This window comes from Gossypium arboreum, chromosome 6 (genome assembly GCF_025698485.1).
Source record: "Gossypium arboreum isolate Shixiya-1 chromosome 6, ASM2569848v2, whole genome shotgun sequence".
Taxonomy (NCBI): Eukaryota; Viridiplantae; Streptophyta; class Magnoliopsida; order Malvales; family Malvaceae; genus Gossypium; species Gossypium arboreum.
In genome coordinates, this window is record NC_069075.1 from 102,452,828 (window position 1) to 102,465,187 (window position 12,360).

At 36.2% G+C, this 12,360-nt stretch overlaps 1 non-coding gene across 1 annotated transcript; it reads right to left on the reverse strand.

Annotated features, from left to right (window-relative positions):
- Positions 1 to 4,995: 4,995 nt before the first annotated feature.
- Positions 4,996 to 5,102, reverse strand: LOC128294354 (small nucleolar RNA R71). The gene has a single exon (XR_008284666.1). It is a non-coding gene; the product is annotated as a small nucleolar RNA R71 (small nucleolar RNA).
- Between the last annotated feature and the right edge of the window lie 7,258 nt (positions 5,103 to 12,360).

Below are 12,360 nucleotides of genomic sequence, written 5' to 3' on the forward strand. Positions count from 1 at the left end.
ATAAAAATCCCTAATCTATATTATTATCTCTTTCAAGACTAACAATGTCTAACCCTAGGTTGATTAATTGAAATCATTTTCTAATTAAAACCCCTAGTGTTGCATTAACTCGATCTATGGATTCCTTTATTAGGTTTCACCCTAATCCAGTATGTCTAGGCATGCAATTAACTCCGCTTAATTATGTTAGATCTACTCTTAGACATAGACTTTTCCTCCTTTGAATAAGCACATCAAAACTTGAATTAATATCCTGGAATATCAAAGCAAGAATGAACAACACATAATTAAGAACAAATCAAATATTTATCATATAATTTAGATAATAATAATAAGATCCGTCTTAGGTTTCATTCCCCTTAGGTATTTAGGGGGTTTAGTTCATATTTATGAAAGAAAACATCTCAAAAGAATAATGATAACAAAACATAAAGAAAACCCAAGAACTCTTGAAGGGAATTGAAGGGAGATCTTTAGTCTTAAAGGTGAATCCGACTTCTGAGATGGATCAATCGGCTTCCTTCGAGTAATTCCTTGCTTCCAACTCTCTGTGATCCTCCTCTAGTGTGTTTAAATAGGCTTTAGAATGCCTAAAAGCCCTCAAGAGTGGCCTTTTCCGAATAGGACTAAACTTGGGCTCGATAGGGACACGCCCGTGTACAATTTCTCCAATCCGTGTTCAGGTGTTAAATAGACACGGGCGTGTGGTCTACCCATGTAAGTCGTGTTCGATTCTATTAAATAGATACGGGCGTGTGGTCTACCCGTGTGAGGAAGTCCAGGCTGTGTTGATTTCCTACGGTGACCCATTTTCTCCGTTTTCGGCCCGTTTCTTACTCTTTTTATTCTTCTATGCTTATCTAAGTATAAAACATGAAATTAAAGGATTAAGAGCAAATTCACCAAATCTAAGGATAAATCATCCAAAAATGTACTACGCATGGGGTAAAAATATGTATAAATTATGGTTTATCAAATACCCCCACACTTAAGCATTTGCTTGTCCTCAAGTAAAATCCTCAACTCACAACCAAAATAAATTCTTCTTAACTTATAATTCTCATCAATAATATCTCAAATTAATCCATAAACAATCATACATTGAGAATTCAACTAGAAGAGCATCAAAGGTTCAAACATTCCAAGTTGAGCATTTTATCATGAAAACATTGGTGTCTCCCCTCATCTAAGTGGTTACCTTTGATTCAAAATATCATAGAGTTTAACATCCTCACTAAGGATTCATTCAAATCACTCGAGGTGTTTAAGGACAACAAGTTAAGCACTCAATAGTCAATATGAAAAGTTATTACCATAGGCTTGCAATGAGAATCAATTCTCCAACACTATATATTGAGATGAAACATCAAGCAAAATGTCTTTAGAGGTTTGTAACGTGGCTTTGGTTAGGGGGTGTGGTCACAAGTTGAAAGAAAAGGTTAGAATCGAGATTGAATTGAAAAATTACCTAACTAGAAAAATAACTAACCGTCAATTAAATACAAGTGAGCTTCTTCTCAGAATATGGATTTAAACATTTAATCTCGAAAACAAAGAATACTACTAATATAAATGTATGTATTGTAAATTTTTTTTTTAGGAACAAGTCAAATAGCATAGGTTAAATATCAAAGATAAAACATAGCTATGCAATTTATTCAAATCAAATCTCGACAAAAATAGGGATCAAATTAGTTTAGGGGATTTCAACAATAATGGGTTATGGGTTAATATTGAGGGTAAATCAATGAATGGGTTGCTAAGCTCAAGGGGGTTCACTAAGGGTTAATTATGAAGGTAGGCTTTTATGGAGTAAGTAGGTTAAACCTAAGTGCCTTTATCATCTTGACATATCAAATCAAATGGTGTGGTCATGACATGCATAATCAAGCAAGTTCTAAAATAACAGATCAATATTGACGCACTCAAAGGAACAATAAAAGTAAGCATGAAAGAAATAATATATGCTCTAAAGGCTCAAGATCTCACAAAAATTATGGCTTTTTGATGTTTAAACTTGTGAATATCAACTCAAGATAGTACCTGAACTTGGGGAAACAACCTAAAAATTTTTAAATCTCAAAAATCAACTTATCATGCTTGATTCTCTAATTCCTTAAATTTTAAACAATCAAAGCATGAATGCCTATGTTTTAATTCAAGACATATCAATAAAAATCATAAATTAATCAAAATTCATTCTAATAATGATATGAGAAGATTATTTGAGAACAAGACAAAATTCAAGAATTTTTCTGATAATGATATAAATATCTCCCCCCACACTTAAGATGTACATTGTCCTCAATGTACAAAGTTAGCTTTACTGAAAAATATAGATATAAGATCATAAGATATGGAGAAAAGTGACACTTCCTGAATGATGACTGGAATCCTTGACTTGGAGTCATGGAAAGTAATCGGCAAAGGCAATGATGAGATTGGAGGAGGATGCTCCGGTAGTGATAGAGGTTGGGTCCACAACCATAGTGTCCAGCGAAGAGGTTATCGTGGTGGTTGGGCAGGACATGGTAGTCGTAGAGAACCTTTTCCAGTGGAGTTTCAAGTTCCTAAGTAATAATGAGCTTTGGAGCTCTTTATAACTGCAATAGCATTAATAACTTTTTAGGAAATATAAAGAAGCATGATTACTCGTAAAGAAATAGCCGAAAACATAAATTATCTAATAAAAATTATAAAACCTAAAAATTAAATAGTATTAAAGGAAAATAAAATAAAAATTACTTTAAATATATAAATAAAGATAAAAGTTAAAATAGAAATAATAAATAAAAGACTTTAAACATCGTCATCTCCAGATTGTTCACAAGGTGGTGGTGGAGATGAGATGTGAAGATGCTGAAAAATCTGATGCAGAGTAGCATCAATGTGATCAAAGCACTAAAAACACTGTTGCTTGATAAACTGTAATTTATACATGTTTTTATCCCATACTTAGAACATTTATGGATGGTTTCTCCTTAGATTTGGTGAATTCGATGCTCTTAATTCTTTAATTTCATGTTTTATACTAAGGTGAGCATAGGAGAGTAAAAAGAGTGAGAAACGGGCCGAAAACGGAGAAAATGGACCCACATAGGAAATTAACACGACCTGGGCTTCCTCGCATGGGCGTGTCACACAGCCGTGTCTCTTTGGCAAGATCGAAGCACGACTTACTCGGGTAGACTACATGCCCGTGCCTATTCAATAGCCTTGACCACGGGCTAGAGTAATCGCACACAGGCGTGTCCCTGCCGAGCCCAAGTATAACCCTATTCAAAAAAGACCAATTTTGAGGGCTCTTAGGCATTCTAAAGCCTATTTAAACACCTAAGGAGGCACGTAGGAGGGGGACGCGGAGTAGGAAGCAGGGAATTACTCAAGGAAAGCCGATTGATCCATCTCAAAAGCCGGATTCATCATCAAGACTGAAGATCTCCCTTCAAGTTCCTTCAGGAGTTTTGGGTTTTCTTATGTTTTGTTATCTTTATGCTTTTGAGATGTTTTCTTTCAGAAGAATGAACTAAACCCCCTAAATACCTAAGGGGAATGAAACCTAAGATGGATCCTGTTATTATCTGAATTGTATGATAAATATTTGACTTGTTCTTAATTATGTGTTCTTAATTCTTGTATTAATATTCCAAGATATTGATTCGAGTTAATGCTCTTATTCAGAGGACGAATAGACCCTGTCTAAGAGTAAATTTGTCAAAATTAAGCGGAGTTGATTGCACGCCTAGAGATAGGGAGATAAGTTTTTTCCGGATTAGGGTGAAACTTAATAAGGGGATTTATAGATCGAGTTAATGCAACACTAGGGCATTAATTAGAAAGATATTTCAATTAATCAACCTAGGGTTAGACGTTATTAGTCTCGAGAGAGATAATAATATAACTTAGGGATTTCTACGGATCAAGTCAAATGAATAAATCGTCTGATTCAGAGTCAAATAACAAGTGAAGTCTAGGTGAATTTTTCCTTGGGTATCGTCTTAATCAATCCAGTTTTCCCAAAAGCTTTTTTCCAATCTTCTCTTTGTGCACTCTTAGTTTAGTTAATTAGTTTAGATAAACAAATCCCTTAAATTTTTAGGCTAGATAATAAAAAGAAAGTAATTACTAGTACTCTTGGTTCCTTTGGGTTCGACAATCCGGTCGTGCTAAAGCTATACTACTATTCGATATGTACACTTGCCTTCATCGTGATAATAGTTAGTTTCAAGAACGATTAACTATAAATATTTAAAATCTATAGCGAATATCACGTATCAAGTTTTTGGCACCGTTGTCGGGGAACTAGGATATTAGGAACACTCAAATTTATTACTTTAGCCATTCTACTTTATTTGTAATTTAAATTTTTATTTTCTTTTCTAATTTTTCTTTACGTCGTTCCTGGCAGGTTTTTATAGTGTATGACTAGAAGAAACCCGTCGGGACCATTACTGTTTGATAGTGAGATCGATCATACAGTTCGCAGAAACCGAAGAGAAATAAGGTGAAGCCTATGATACATAGAGGAAGAACAAGAGGATGATACTTCAACCACAACTAAGGAGATGGCTGAAAACCAAGAAAAACGCTACCTCCTGTGATTGCTGCTAATCAGAATCCTGCTCCACGTACAATGTATGATTATGCTAAACCTTCTTTAACAGGAACTGAATTGAGCATAGTTAGACCTGCTGTAGCTGCAAATACTTTTAAACTGAAACCTAAAACAATTCAAATGATCTGACAATTTGTGCGCTTTGATGGTTTGCGTGATCTAAGATCCCAACGCTCACTTGGCAAACTATTTGGAACTATGTGATACATTTAAAATTAATGGCATTTCTGATGACGCCATTCGCCTTCAGTTATTCCCCTTTTTCCTTGAGAAACAAAGCTAAACAGTGGTTGAATTTGTTACCACGAGGGTCAATTACTACTTGCGAACAAATGACCGAAAAGTTTTTATTAAAATATTTTTCGCCAGCTAAAACGGCTAAATTACGTAATGATATCTCTTCTTTTGTGCAGATGGATTTAGAAACACTCAACGATGCATGGTAAAGATACAAGGACCTCTTGAGAATATGCCCTCACCATGGGTTACCACTCTGGCTACAGGTTCAAACGTTTCATAAAGGCCTGAATCCTTCGACTCGACAAATGGTTGACGCAGCCGCTGGTGGGACTATCAATAATAAAACATCTGAAGATGTTTATGAATTTATAGAAGATATGCCACTAAATAATTATCAGTGGCAAGTCATGAGGATAAAGCCAAAAAAAGTAGCCGGCGTTTATAACGTCGATTTGGTCACCATGCTCTCTAATCAGGTAGAACTCTTGAATAAGAAAATTGATGGTTTTCTTAGTTCTTCACAAGTTCACCCAGTAATGCAGTGCGAAGCAAGTGGAGGTGGATCGAGCAATCCAGATTACCCACCCTATGACCACAACATGGAGAACGAGCAGTTAAATTACATGGGTAATAATCCTCGATCTCAAAATAATCCTTATAGTAATACTTACAATGCAGGTTGGAGGAACCACCCAAATTTCTCATATGGAAGCCAAGGAAATCAGCGACCACCACCACCTCCAGGCTTCCAACAACCACCCTACCAACAAGAGAAAAAGTTGAACCTTAAGGAGATGCTAACAAAATTCATCTCGGTGTCAGAAACTCATTTTTAGAATATCGAGACAGCACTTAAAAATCAACAAGTGTTGATCCAAGGGCTCGAAACTCAGATAAGTCAGCTCGATAAATTGATAACTGAACAACCACAAGATAGCCTGCCGAGCAACACTGAATCTAACCCAAGGGAGCAAATCAATCCAATTACCATTCAAGATGAGGAAGGGTTAGTTGCACCTGAACCAAAACAAAGGCAAGAAACTTTGGTAAGTAAAGGTAAGGGTGAGGTGGACCACAATGACTAGAAACCGGTAAGTAAATAGTACAAACCTCGTATGCTACTTTCAAGAAAACTTTGTCTCCAATCTGAAACTCTATATCTTTAAGTTTCAAGTCCGCATAAGATTTCTGACGATCCGATGCTACTTTCAAACTTTTACGGATCACCTTCACTTCTATTCAGTTTCTCTGATCAAGTCAACCCCGTGTATCTTATTTTCACTGAGCTCAGTCCAGTACAACGGTGTACGGTATTTACAACCATACAAAGCTTCATAAGGTGCCATTTTGATACTCGATTGATAAATGTTATTATACACGAATTCAATCAAAGGTAGATATCGTTCCCACGTACCTTCAAACTCGAGAATGCAACATCTCAACATATCCTCAAGTATCTGAATGATTCGTTCAGACTGGCCATCTGTTTGCGGATGGAAAGCAGTACTGAAATGTAATTTCGTACGTAGTGCATCTTGGAGTTTCTTCCAAAACCGCGATGTAAACCTCGGATCTCAATCCGAAACAATGGATATAGGCACACCATGTAATCTCACAATCTGAGAAACATACAATTCAGCTAGCTTATCGGAACAAAATGAGCTGATTTAGTCAATCTATCAACAACAACCCAAATTGCATCTTTCTTGCTCTGTGTCAATGGTAAACCAGATACAAAATCCATCGTAACTCTATCCCACTTCCACTCAGGTATCATGATAGGCTGAAGCAATCCTGAAGGCACCTGATGTTCAACTTTTACTTGTTGACAGACTAAACATCTTGCAACAAAGTCAGAAATGTCTCGTTTCATACCATGCCACCAATAAAGCTATTTTATAGCATTATACATCTTTGTACTACCTGGGTGGACAGATAACCCACTACTATATGCTTCATTCAAAATCATCTGGATCAACTCTGTATTCCTCGAAACACATATCCGGTCCCTGAATCTCAAACAGTCATCAGCATCAACCCTAAACTCTGAATCAACATCCATCTCACACTGAACTCGTTTTGCGATCAATTCATTATCAACCTTCTGGGCATCACATATTTGTTGAACAAATAATGGTCTAGCTTTCAATTCAGCTACTATCGAACCATCATCTGACATAGCCATATGTTTATTCATTGCATGCAAAGTAAATAGTGATTTTTGGCTTAAAGCATCAGCAACAACGTTAGCATTTCCTAGGTGATAGTCAATCACAAGCTCGTAGTCTTTTAACAGTTCTAACCATCAGCGTTGTCTCAAATTCAGATCTTTCTAAGTCATCAAGTATTTCAAGCTTTTATGATCAGAGTAAACATGACATTTCTCGCCGAACAGATAATGACACCAAATCTTCAATGCGAACACAATGGCTGTCAATTTTAGGTCGTATGTCAAATAATTCTTTTCATGTGGCTTCAACTGTCTCGAGGCATAAGCTATAACTTTGCCTTCCTACATCAAAACACAGCCCAAACCATTCAAAGATGCATCACTGTAAATAACAAATTGCTTCCGATTAAAATTTGAACTAGCACTGGAGCTTCGGTCAAAAAGGCTTTCAACTAATCAAAACTTTTCTGACACTTCTCTGACCACCCGAACTTAACATCTTTCCTTAGTAGCTTTGTCATTGGAGCTATTATCATAGAGAAACCTTTCACGAAGCATCTGTAATAACCAGCAAGTCCCAGAAAGCTTTGAACTTTCGAAACATTCGTTGGAGGTTTCCAATCTAGTATAGCTGATATTTTGCTCGGATCAACCCGAATACCTGATACTGATACCACGTGACCCAGAAAACTAACTTGACTTAACTAGAACTCATATTTACTGAATTTCGCATACAACTGCTTATCTCGCAATGTCTGCAATACAAGTCTCAAATGTTCGACATGTTTACCTTCACTACAAGAGTAGATCAGAATGTCATCTATAAACACAACCACAAACCGGTCCAGATACGGTCTGAAGATCCAATTCATCAAATCCATGAAAACAGCTGGTGCATTAGTGAGTCCAAAAGGCATAACCAAAAACTCATAATGTCCGTACCTCGTTCTGAAAGCAGTCTTTGGCATATCTGAATCTTTAACTCGCAACTGATAGTAACCTGATCTCAAATCTATCTTCGAAAATACTGTGGCCACTTTCAGTTGATCAAACAGATCATCAATCTGTGGCAACAGATACTTATTCTTTATAGTCACCTTATTAAGCTGTCTGTAATCAATGCACATTCTCATAGTTCCATCTTTCTTTTTCACAAACAACACAAGTGCACCCCACAAAGAGAAACTCGGTCGCGCAAAACCTCTATCTGTCAATTCTTGCAATTGAGCTTTCAATTCTTTTAATTCTGTAGGTGCCATTCTGCACGGGGCTATGGATATCGGAGTCGTCCCTGGCACTAACTCAATACCAAACTCTACTTCCCGAATAGGTGGCAAACCTGGTAATTCTTCTGGAAACACATCTGGATACTCCCATACAACAGGTACGGATTCAATGTTTCTTTCAGTCTTTTTACTATCGAGCACGTAGGCAAAGTAAGCTTCACACCCTTTTCTCACATATTTCTAAGCTAGCATCAAAGAAATCACTGCTAGTAAACCGTACAAATCGCTAGATTCAATCCGAATAACTTCATCTTTCTGGCTCTGTAGATCACTGGTCTTTCTTTTACAATTCACAATAGCATCATGTAAAGTCAGCCAATCCATACCCAGAATTATATCAAACTCATCAAATGGCAGCAACATTAAATCAAACGAAAAGCATAGATCTCGAACCATCAAGGGACAATTCTTACACACTTTATCAACCATAACACACCGGCCCAAGGGATTTGACACTCTAATCACAAACTCAGTAGACTCAACAGGTAGAGTCTTGCTGAATACTAATGTCTCACATGCATAAGAATGAGTAGAACCAGGATCAATCAATGCAATTACATTAGTATCATAAAGAGTAAATGTACCAGTAATAACATCAAGGGATGAAGCCTCCTCTCGCTCGCTAATAGCATAAGCTCTGGCAGGTGCACAAGCCCTAGATCTGACTGTCGTATCTTTAGTCCCTCTCTGACTACCACTCGTATTACCAGCATTTCTGGATGGTCTACCTCGAGCTGCAGTATTACCCGATCTCGTATTCTGCACTGATTTTCTTCAGCTAACATTGGGCAATCTCGAATATAATGATCTGTAGATCCACATTTAAAATAGGCCCGATCATGCAGTCTACAACTGCCGGGATGTCATTTACCACAGTGTTTATACTCGGGTTGATTTGATCTGACATTACCCACACTCGCTACCGAAGTAGCTCTTGAGCTCACTGGTGGTCTATTCTGATCCTGTCTAGGATAACCTGAAGTGGCTTTAGAATGACCGAAATCATCTCGGAACTTCTTTGATGCCATCTGGAATGACTTACCGGGTGTTCTTTTGTGTGCATCTCTAGCTTCAAAGTCAGCCTTTCTTTTCTCTTTCCCAAGCTCTTCAGCTTTGCAGGCTCGCTCAACAAGTACCACAAACTCTTTTATCTCAAGTATGCCAGCTAGCAGTTTGATATCTTCATTCAACTCATCTTCAAATCTTTTACACATTATGGCTTCAGTGGAAACACACTGTCTGGCATACCGACTAAGTCTCACGAATTTCCGCTCGTACTCCGTCACGGTCATCTGACCCTGTTTCAGCTCCAGAAATTCTTTACGCTTCTGATCTATAAATCTCGGACTGATATATTTCTTACGGAACTCAGTCTAAAAGAATTCCCAGGTTACCTGCTCTCTCAGAACTACTGATACTAGGGTATTCCACCAGTGGTATGCTGTGTCTCGAAGTAAAGATATGGCACATTTCAAGCACTCATCTGATGTACAGGACAGTTCGTCAAACACACGGATGGTATTATCAAGCCAAAACTCAGCCCGCTCAGTATCATCATCATCGGTAGCTTTAAATTCTTTAGCCCCATGTTTCCTGATTTTATCAATAGGTGGCTTATATAATCTCAACGGATCACTTACTTGAGGTAGTGTAGGCATCGAAGATGGATTAGTCGGGGGTGGAGGTTGTTGTGCAGCCGGGTTAGTCCGGATATATTGAGTAAACCAATCGTTCATCATCTGATAGAAGGCTTGTTTAGCCTCACTTTCTTGATAACTCGAAGTCGGTCGAGAATCAGCCGGCGCTGTCCCTTGTGCAGGAGCAGGCACTACACTCTCGACATCATCAGCTACAACTCTATCGGGATCTATTTACTATATGAAAACACATTTCAAATGTTAGAAGTCATCACATTATCAAAGTATAAATTATGGCATGTATAGCTAAACTCACACACGCTACGTTTGTCCTAGAACCGACTAAACCGTAGCTCTGATACCAATAAAATATAACACTCCTAACTCATATTCGTCGTTGGGTTAGGGTTACGAGGTATTACCTAACAAAACTCAGTCAGCATGTTCACATATATAAATTGTTATTCACGTATCAAATTATTTGCATTAATTTAAAATCGAAAACAATCACATATTCATTCCTATATACTAATTCACACATAAGGAAACACTTAACCAAATATAGTCAATTATATTTTATTAATTATAATACATAAACAAACCATGCTACAAAGTTTCAATGATATCAATATTAATATCTTTTTTAATCATATAATTGAACCACCTATTATGTAACTAAACTAATTTGCATGTATTATACAATTAAAATATTTGAAATATAAACGCATCAAATACTTAATATTCGAATACCTATTTTTTTTAAATAAACATGTTTCCTTATTTCTTATGCTAACCATATATATATTTCACAATAATTATTTATCTCACAAATTATCAAGTAAATTCATTATTAATAATCTATCGAATACACATTCAACCACTTATTAAAATTATTCATTAAAAATGTTCTCAAAACATAAACCATTATATTTACCTCAAAAACGTGTAACATAGTTCCCAAATCAATTTAAATATCAAGGCCGAATACATACCAACCTAAACACTATTTTTAATCCAACTCATAGGTCAAATTATATGACAAAAATATAAGTCATTAGTAAACCATACCAAACAGTCAAACATAATCGATTTCAAGTAAGGGAATTAAGCCATTTTTGCATGACTTATATTATACATAACTAAAGCCAATACTTCAAATATATATATCCCAGCCTATACATGCCATAATTTAAGTTTAGCTAATAAGGTACCAAAAACAGTAGATAGTGTGATGAGCTTGGCTGACAGTCCCCGAGCTTGTAGCTTGACTCCAAAATCTATAAAACAGAGTAACATAAAACATAGAATAAGCTATCAAAGCTTAGTAAGCTATAAGCAAATAAACAGTTCAATAAAACATTCAATCTATCTTATTAACCCAAATTATGTTATCAAGACCAAAGCTTGTCTTTAAACCTATAAATAAGATACAATGGTACACTTCCATATACCATTTCGTTTTACCATGGCTGAAAACTTACATAATCCATTTTATTATCATTAATCAACATTTCTGATACAAAAAGTCACTAAATGATCAAGCATGCTTACCTTAAAAAAAATTAAAGAATTACTATTTGACATTATGTACTCATAATTCTCATTTGGCTGAATACTCATATAGGCACTTATCATGTTCATAGAAAACTCCCAAAGGCAAATGGTCATAGTAAAATTTAATACATGCTCACCCAAATACAAAATTTTGAATATCAAAATAATATTGTATATTCATGCATTAACATATATAACCGAAAATACCTCATCATGTTTACATATATAAATAAGTTATTCATGATATACTAACAATTCATTTAGCAAGCCAGATACACATAACGTACACAGTTTCTACTTTATTCGCGCCATACAAGTTTTATAACATAAAGTCATAATGTTTACGTAACTTACCTCAAGTAAGTAACATACTAATTTATTCCTGGCGCATAGCTCAATTATCACATTCGAGCTCTATTTACCTTTTCCCGATGAACTATTCGGAATTGGATAGGACACTTGGATAATCACATAAGTCGTACAATGCCAACATCCCAGACGTGGTCTTACATGTAGCCACAAATCGATGCCACTGTCCTAGACAGGGTCTTACTCGTAAACACATATTGGAGCCACATATCGATGCCATGGTCTTACTCACACACATATATCAGAACCTATGTCATGACATATGTATCCTAACTATTCCTAAGGTTCATAGGGGGCTTTCGGACGTCGTAACTCGGTCGAATCGAACTCGGAAGTGTAGTAGCTAAATTTAATCATATTCGAGTACAACATATTTAAATTTTAACATTTCATAACAGCATATAAATATATCATTTAATTTCCAAATAAACACGTCTATTTGCTTATAAACTTACCTCGGACAACGAAAAATCGGTACAAATCGATTAG